The sequence below is a fragment of the Anomaloglossus baeobatrachus genome, chromosome 9 (genome assembly GCF_048569485.1).
Source record: "Anomaloglossus baeobatrachus isolate aAnoBae1 chromosome 9, aAnoBae1.hap1, whole genome shotgun sequence".
NCBI lineage: Eukaryota > Metazoa > Chordata > Amphibia > Anura > Aromobatidae > Anomaloglossus > Anomaloglossus baeobatrachus.
The window spans coordinates 187,481,999-187,491,670 of record NC_134361.1 but is presented as its reverse complement, the minus strand read 5'-3'; the positions used below and the strand labels follow the sequence as shown (position 1 = coordinate 187,491,670).

At 33.3% G+C, this 9,672-nt stretch overlaps 1 protein-coding gene across 3 annotated transcripts in view; it reads right to left on the bottom strand.

Moving 5' to 3' along the window:
- Window positions 1-5,016, bottom strand: part of LHX2 (LIM homeobox 2) — a 52,999-nt gene extending 47,983 nt beyond the window's left edge. For 2 of the 3 annotated variants that reach the window (XM_075324122.1, XM_075324124.1), the window contains exon 1: window positions 4,859-5,016. The gene's annotated coding sequence lies outside the window, so the exon portion shown is untranslated. The remainder of the gene's footprint in view (window positions 1-4,858) is intronic. The other variant, XM_075324125.1, reaches the window with a different exon arrangement.
- Between the last annotated feature and the right edge of the window lie 4,656 nt (window positions 5,017-9,672).

Below are 9,672 nucleotides of genomic sequence, written 5' to 3'. Positions count from 1 at the left end.
AGACAGAGATGGACATATATATGAGAGAGAGAGAGATAGAGAGAAAGAGAATGACACATAGAGATGGATAGATAGATAGAAAGAGATAGATGGATATGTAGATGGATAGATTGATATATAGATAGATGGATAGACAGAATGATAGCTAGATATAGATGGCTAGATAGATAGATAGATAGCTATACATATCTATGTATGGTTAGAGGGATGGATGGATGGATGGATGGATGGATAGATATATAGATAGATAGATGCAGCAGAGCTGAGTCTGTCACTATAGTCGATACGAGCTTGTTACCTACCACACATTATAGTGACTTCACAAGGGAGTGTATTACCTTACATAGGACACACATTTAGTGATTAAATGAGGTTAGATAGAATAGAATTAGGGTATAATATATCTAATATATAAATCTAAAAAAATATAGTATCTAGTATTGAAAAAATAGTCTATGTAATTTTTCATCTGATCTTTTGTTATTTGCACAACAAGGCAAAGATGCAGACAAAAACAGCTTGCAAGGGGTTAAGGAGAAATGAAAAGAGTTACGTTTACTTATATGATTTAAACTTTCTCCAAATTCAGAAAATTCAGCTCGATATGGGAGTTTCATTGTCAATTGGAATATGCTAATGTCTAGTGAATGGGGATAGGTGGGCTATAAGCAGTAGGATGTACCCCGAAGTATGCACTTCACAGTGTTTGTATTAGATCATACTTAGCTAGAAACTAGTGATAAAGTTATACAAGAATGAAAGATAATCAAATAAAAATATATCATTAAACAAATTCTAGATATTAGATAATAGATACATATTAGATGATAGAGGGATAGATAGATGGATAATAGATAGAGGGATAGATAGAGGGATAGATAGATAGATAGATAGATAGATAGAGGGATAGATAGATAGATAGATAGATAGATAGAGGGATAGATAGATAGATAGATAGAGGATAGATAGATAGCTAGATAGATGGATAGATAGATAGATAGAGGGATAGATAGAAAGATAGAGGGATAGATAGATGGATAATAGATAGAGGGATAGATGGATAGATAGATAGATAGATAGAAATAGATAGAGGGATAGATAGATAGATAGATAGAGGGATAGATAGATAGATAGATAGATAGATAGAGGGATAGATATATAATAGAGAGATAGAAGGATAGATAGATAGATAGAGGGATAGATAGATAGATAGAGGGATAGAAGGATAGATAGATAGATATGGGATGGATAGATAGAGAGATAGGTACATTACTAATGCCCTGCATGTTTGGTGTCTGGAGTGTACTAAATCAATCTATCCCTATCATAGTATCGGAATACATTTCCCGGCATGGAGCTCTCCAACAATTGATGGAGAATAGTTTGGGTTTTATAGTTGTATTTAGGGGGAGGGGGTCCTGCTGCTGGAAATCTGTCTACAGTTGATTTTCTAGTAAGAGAAGTGTTGCTGAAAACCTTAAAACATCCGCATTCTTTATTACAACAGTATCCAATTACTGTGCAACTAAAGCAAGAGCTGCAAGTAGCCAGGGAAATGGGGGGTTAATTGCTAAAGCCCCACTTAACACATTTCATTCCTATTCCCCCCACCCTCCCCTTCCATTTTAGGTGTCCCACAAAATATCCTGCACACAGCAGCAGCAGCAGGCAAACCTCTATAGAAGGATCAGGAGTTGCAAATCACAGTGACAATGGGAATAGCTGCTTAATGCTTTCACATTCCATCCATCTCACAACAGTCTGCATGTGCTGTGCAGTATTACCATTATTAGTATTAGAATAATAGCTTCTGTTACAGCATATGATGTGTGATGTGCTGGGCATTAACTGCTGCAATAAATACACAAGCCCCTTACTCATCCTGCCTGACCATCACTCAAGTCACCACATCAGCTACTGCAAGGGAAAACTAGTAGGTTGTGATAATGCTATATCTGTCTATCCATCTATATAACCATCAGTCATTTGATATTAAGACTATCTAATATCTATCTATCTGTCTGTGTTTATCTGTCTATCCATCCATCCATCCATCCAATATCTATATACCTCCTATCTATCTACCTATCTATCTATATATCCATCCACTCATCTATCCAATATCTATATACCTCCTATCTATCTATCTATCTATCTATTATCCATCTATCTATCTATATATCCATCCACTCATTTATCCAATATCTATATACCTCCTATCTATATATCCATCCACTCATCTATCCAATATCTATCTATCTACCTATCTATCTGTAATCTATGTATCTAATATCTATGTACCCCACTATCTTTCTATCTAATCATCTATTAATTATTGTAAGCTCTTTTCTACTCACATTATCTCTTTATCTCCTGTCCATCATTAACTATGTTATATTTAGATTATCTACCTACTTATCTATGTATGTATCTAATCACCAATTTATCTAATTATCTATTAATTTTCCATCATTAGCTATTTTCTATTAATCTTTTCTATTTATATCCCTATCTACATGTATAACATTAAACCTATTTATGTAGCTTTCCTTTTATTATGTATTTCATGCCTATTTCTTCATTTGTTAAGTACCTATTTAGTTAATTTTCTTATATTCTTGTAATTGAGAAACAAAGACTGAAATAAGGCAAGATTATATATATATACATATATATATATATATATATATATATATATATATTAGATGAACAGATGGATGGATAGATAGAATGATGATGGATGCATAGAGTGTTAGATAGATAGAAAGAGTGTTAGAAGGATATATAGATAAGTAGATAAATGAATAGATAACTAAATATATGATTTATGGATAGATGATAAAGATGATAGATAGATAGATAGATAGATAGATAGATAGATAGGGTCAGACATATAGAGGCAGATGTCACCTTAGGCTAAACTCATATAATCCCACTCCCTTTGTACCTTAAGAACTTTCCATCTTATTGAACAGAACCAAACCATAAAAAGATATATAGCTACATATAGATAGATATATCTACATGGTACAGTATAAATTGCTATAATCCATTATTTCTGAAAATCCTCTATTGCATTTATAATTTATACCAAGACAATGCATTACCACAATCCAGTTCCAGTCCATGACTTTCCATATGATGATCACTAATACTACAATAGAAGTGTCTTTTTTTTTTTTTTACTGAGTAATACACAGGAGATCTGTATTTTGGACCTTTACAAAACTGACAAGGATAGTGTGATTTATTTATTTATTTATTTATTTTTTTTGGGGGGGGAGCTCATTGTAGAGTAAATAATGTTGTTAATAATGTTATTATTTTATTTTAAATAATAATATTAAATAATATCATTATTTTATTATTATAAACAATAATAATAACAATAATAACAACAACAACAACAATAATAATAATAATAATAGTAAGCCTATATTATTATTGTATTATTTTAAAAAATAATAAAAAAATAATAATAATGATAATAATAAAATAAAAATATAAATCATATTATATTATGCATAATAATAATAATGATAGTAATAATAAAAATAGCAATAATATTAAAATAATAAATCTTAAATTATATAAAATATATACATAATATAATAATTATAAAATTATAATAATAACAATGATAAACATAAAAAATATTTTAAATATAATTATTGTATTATTAGACATAATAATAGTAATATTAAAAATAAATAATAATTAAAATATTTTATTATTATATAAGATAAATAATAATAATAATAATAATAATAATAAATACTAATATATAATCAGTTACTATTATATTTTACCCAACAGAAAAAAAAAATAATTAGATTGGAAAATGAAGCAAAGGTCCATCCACTCCATATACATGAAGGCTCAGGTGTACTGTGGTCCTATGAGCCAAACCCCCCTCTCCTTCCAAATGTGGTTTGTTTGTATTATGCTGGCCTTAATTAGCCAGGTATGTGTTTAATTACTGTGAATAGATCTGCATTATACAATGGCTACACAGCTTTATGAATTATACAGGCATATTCTCGATTATTATGATGCAAATGCAGAAATCTACACCTCTGAATGTCAATCCCTTCCTACATGTATAGGAAAGCCTGCAATCCTCCCAGCATCTGCTGGATCACACAAGCCTCTTTTTTTTTTTTTTTTCTAAGAAAGGGACCATTTTCATATGATGATATTGTAATATGATCTGCAATGACAGAATGCATGACAGTTGTCCCACAATACATGGCAAGTCAGTCAAAGGACAGCAGCGACATTTGGATAATTAGCACCCATTGGGCAGTCAATCAGGCGCAGAGGACAAGCTGAAAAAAAAAAAAAAAAAAAAAAAAAAAAGAAAAAATCCCACAGAGGACTTGGAAACAAAAGGTGCCCAGCCTGCCCAGGATTAACTGCTCCAAAGCGATCTAAATGCTTTTGTATCCAGTGCTCCCAGGGATCCCACTGAGGCAGCACCAGGGTTAAACCTCCTTTCTTTCACCTCTTCTATGGAACCACACAAAAGCTCTAGATATATCTATTTGTTCTAAGAACATGGAAGTTGTTTTTTCCTGATCCCTGCAAATAATAAGAGGTGAATCATCTATTTCCAGTGCTAGAGATTAGTTTATCTACCTTTATGTAATAAATTAGAGGAATTCTTCTAAACACTCCAATAATAGGCTCTCAGGGAGGAATTAATACAGCACTGAGACTTTATGACCACAGTCAACTAGCAGCAACAACATAAAGGTCCCTATGGACAGAAGGAGGTGAGGGATTGGGGTCCTTTAAGACCACATCATACTCTCCTGCCATCCCATGTCATACAGAGGAAAAAGAACGGAGCTCTTACCTTGCTGGTCCAAACAGTATGGGCAGAGTAGACCTGGAGGCTCCTGTGTGCTGTTCTCTGGGTGGGGTATATTCTGTTATATGCATATGTACAGTAACACACAGAGAAGGGAGTGTGTGTGAGTCTCTATAAATCAGCCCTATTCTTTTCTGCATGGTACAGTCTGCACTACTGAGCACATCTCCACTTAGTTGGCATATATGCCTTGGCACATAGGGGGCTGACTGTATAGAAAGATGCAACTCTGCAAGAATCCCATGGTAATGATTATCATCAGCAGCAGCAGCTCTCCATAGCAAAAAGTCCTAGGAAGAGGCTCATTTTTAATGCAACTCAGGTCACCATCACTAATTGTGCACATATATTTCTAGAACTCAAGTATCATATTTAATTTTAACATTTTTTATATATCGAAACAAATCTATGGTAATAAAACACCAACTATTTATAATATAATTAATGTCTATATGATAATATATGTGATTACTTAAGATGCAAAAAAAAGGTAGAAAAATCAATCAAAACATCAGATAAAGTGACCAACTATAGGATTGTGACACTAATATATACTAATATATACTATAGTGAATGTCTATATGATATGTATATGATTACTTCAGATGCAAGAAAAAGGTACAAAATCAATCAAAACATCAGATAAAGTAACCATCTATAAGATTCTGATACTAATAAATGTGGTTAGTTCAGTTTCAAAAAGAAAAAAAGGTAGAAAAATCAATCAAAACATCAGATAAAGTAACCAACTATAGGATTGTGATTCTAATATATACTATAGTGAATGTTTCAATGATATGTATGTGATTACTTCAGATGCAAGAAAAAGGTACAAAATCAATCAAATCATCAGATAAAGTAACCATCTATAGGATTCTGATACTAATATATGTGGTTAGTTCAGATTCAAAAAGAAAAAAGGTAGAAAAATCAATCAAAACATCAGATAAAGTAACCAACTATAGGATTGTGATACTAATATATACTATAGTGAATGTTTAAATGATATGTATGTGATTACTTCAGATGCAAGAAAAAGGTACAAAATCAATCAAATCATCAGATAAAGTAACCATCTATAGGATTCTGATACTAATATATGTGGTTAGTTCAGATTAAAAAAGAAAAAAGGTAGAAAAATCAATCAAAACATCAGATAAAGTAACCAACTATAGGATTGTGATACTAATATATACTATAGTGAATGTTTAAATGATATGTATGTGATTACTTCAGATGCAAGAAAAAGGTACAAAATCAATCAAATCATCAGATAAAGTAACCATCTATAGGATTCTGATACTAATATATGTGGTTAGTTCAGATTAAAAAAGAAAAAAGGTAGAAAAATCAATCAAAACATCAGATAAAGTAACCAACTATAGGATTGTGATACTAATATATACTATAGTGAATGTTTAAATGATATGTATGTGATTACTTCAGATGCAAGAAAAAGGTACAAAATCAATCAAATCATCAGATATAGTAACCATCTATAGGATTCTGATACTAATATATGTGGTTAGTTCAGATTCAAAAAGAAAAAAGGTAGAAAAATCAATCAAAACATCAGATAAAGTAACCAACTATAGGATTGTGATACTAATATATACTATAGTGAATGTTTAAATGATATGTATATGATTACTTCAGATGCAAAAAAGAAAAAAGGTGTAAAATCAATCAAAACATCACAAAGTCACCAGCTATATGATTGTGATAGAAATATATGTGGTTAGTTCCGATTCAAAAAGAAAAAAGGTACAAAAATCAATCAAAACATCAGATAAAGTCACCAGCTATATGATTGTGATAGAAATGTATTTGGTTAGTTAAGATGCAAAAAGAAAAAAAAAAAAAAGGTATAAAAAACAATCAAAACATCACATAAAGTCACCAGCTGTATGATTGTGATAGAAATATATGTGGTTAGTTCCGATTCAAAAAGAAAAAATGTACAAAAATTAATCAAAACATCAGATAAAGTAACCAACTATAGGATTGTGATACTAATATATACTATTGTGAATGTCTATATGATATGTATATGATTACTTCAGATGCAAAAAAGAAAAAAGGTGTAAAAATCAATCAAAACATCAGAGAAAGTCACCAGCTATATGATTGTGATAGAAATGTATTTGGTTAGTTCAGATTCAAAAAGAAAAAAATGTATAAAAATCAATCAAAACATCAGATAAAGTCACCAACTATAGGTTTGTCATAGAAATGTATGTGGTTAGTTCAGATTCAAAAAGAAAAAGGGTTCAACAATCAATCAAAATATCAGATAAAGTCACCAGCTATTGGATTGGGATACTAATATATGTGGTTAGTTCAGATTCAAAAAGAAAAAAAAATGTACAAAAATCAATCAAAACATCAGATAAAGTTACCAACTATTTATAATATAGTGAATGTCTATATGATAATGTATCTGATTACTTCAGATGCAAAAAAGAAAAAAGGTACAAACATCAAAAGTCAGATAAAGTAACCAACTATATGATTGTTATAGAAATGTACATGTCAGATTCAAAAAGAAAAAAAAAAAATCTATAAAAATCAATCAAAACATCAGATAAAGTAACCTATTTATATTATAGTGAATGTCTATATGATATATATGTGATTACTTCAGATGCAAAAAAGAAAAAAAGTACAAACATCAATCAAAACGTCAGATAAAGTAACCAACTATATGATTGTGATAGAAATGTACTTGTCAGATTCAAAAAGAAAAAAAGGTAGAAAAATCAATGAAAACGTCAGATAAAATAAGCAACTATAAAATAGTGAATGTCTATATGTTAATATATGTGGTTACTTCAGATGCAAAAAAAAAAGAAAAAAACCTATAAAAATCAAAGTCACCAATATATGATTGTGATAGAAATGTACAGTATGTGGTTATTTCAGATGCAAAAATAGAAAAAATGTACAAAAATCAATCAAAACATCAGATAAAGTCACCAACTATTTATAGGATAGTGAATGTGTTAATGATTATGATAGAAATGTATATATCTGTAGACTGAGAGCCCTCAGGGGCAGGGTCCTCGCTCCTCCTGTAACAGTGTGTATTTTGTATTATTCATGATTATTGTACTTGTCTTTATTATATATACCACCTTTTCACTTGTAAAGTGCCATGGAATAAATGGCGCGAATAGTTACTTCAGATGCAGAAAGAAAAAAAGCTACAAAAATCAATCAAAACATCAGATAAAGTTACCAACTGATTATAAAATAGTAAATGTCTATATGATTATGACTGTGAGCCCTCGGGGTCAGGGTCCTCCTGTAGATTGTGAGCCCTCGGGGTCAGGGTCCTCCTGTAGATTGTGAGCCCTCGGGGTCAGGGTCCTCCTGTAGATTGTGAGCCCTCGGGGGCAAGGTCCTCTCTCCTCTGGTAGACTGTGAGCCTTCGGGGGCAGGGTCCTCTCTCCTCCTGTAAATTGTGAGCCCTAGGGGGGCAGGGTCCTCTCTCCTCCTGTAAACTGCGAGCCCTTGGGGGCAGGGTCCTCTCTCCTCCTGTAAACTGCGAGCCCTCGGGGGCAGGGTCCTCTCTCCTCCTGTAAACTGCGAGCCCTCGGGGGCAGGGTCCTCTCCTACTGTAGATTGCGAGCCCTCGGGGGCAGGGTCCTCTCTCTCCTCCTGTAGACTGCGAGCACTCGGGGGCAGGGTCCTCTCTCTCCTCCTGTAGACTGCGAGCCCTCGGGGGCAGGGTCCTCTCTCCTCCTGTAGACTGCGAGCCCTCGGGGGCAGGGTCCTCTCTCCTCCTGTAGACTGCGAGCCCTCGGGGGCAGGGTCCTCTCTCCTCCTGTAGACTGCAAGCCCTCGGGGGCAGGGTCCTCTCTCCTCCTGTAGACTGCGAGCCCTCGGGGGCAGGGTCCTCTCTCCTCCTGTAGACTGCAAGCCCTCGGGGGCAGGGTCCTCTCTCCTCCTGTAGACTGCGAGCCCTCGGGGGCAGGGTCTTCTCTCCTCCTGTAGACTGCGAGCCCTTGGGGGCAGGGTCTTCTCTCCTCCTGTAGACTGCGAGCCCTTGGGGGCAGGGTCTTCTCTCCTCCTGTAGACTGTGAGCCCTCGGGGGCAGGGTCCTCTCTCCTCCTGTAGACTGTGAGCCCTCGGGGGCAGGATCCTTTCTCCTTCTGTACCAGTATGTGCCTTGTATCGTTGTTTTTTTTGTGTATACCCCTTTTCACTGGTAAAGTGCCATGGAATAAATGGTGTTAAAATAAAAAATAAATAAAAAATAATAATAATAGATACTTCAGATGCAAAAAAAAAAAACAACTACAAAAATCAATCAAAACATCACAAAGTCACTAAATATTTAATATAGTGAATGCCTATATGATAATGTATGATTACTTAAGATACATACAATAAAAAAAAGGTACAAATATCAATCAAAACATCAGCTAAAGTTACCAACTATATGTTTGTGATAGAAATGTATGTGGATATTTCAGAAGCAAAATAAAAAAGGAAAAAAGCTACAAAAATAAATCAAAATATCAGATAAAGTCACCAACTATTTATAAAATTGTAAATGTCTATATGATTATGATTGTGAGTTCTCGAGGGCAGGGTCCTTTCTCCTTCTGTACCAGTCTGTACCTTGTATTGTTCCTGATTATTGTACTTTTTTTATTATGTATGCCCCTTTTAACTCTTAAAGCTTCATGGAATAAATGCTGCTATAATAGTAAACAGTAATAATAATAATAATAGTTACTTCAGATGCAAGAAGAAAAAAAAGCTATAAAAGTAAATCAAAACAACAGATAATC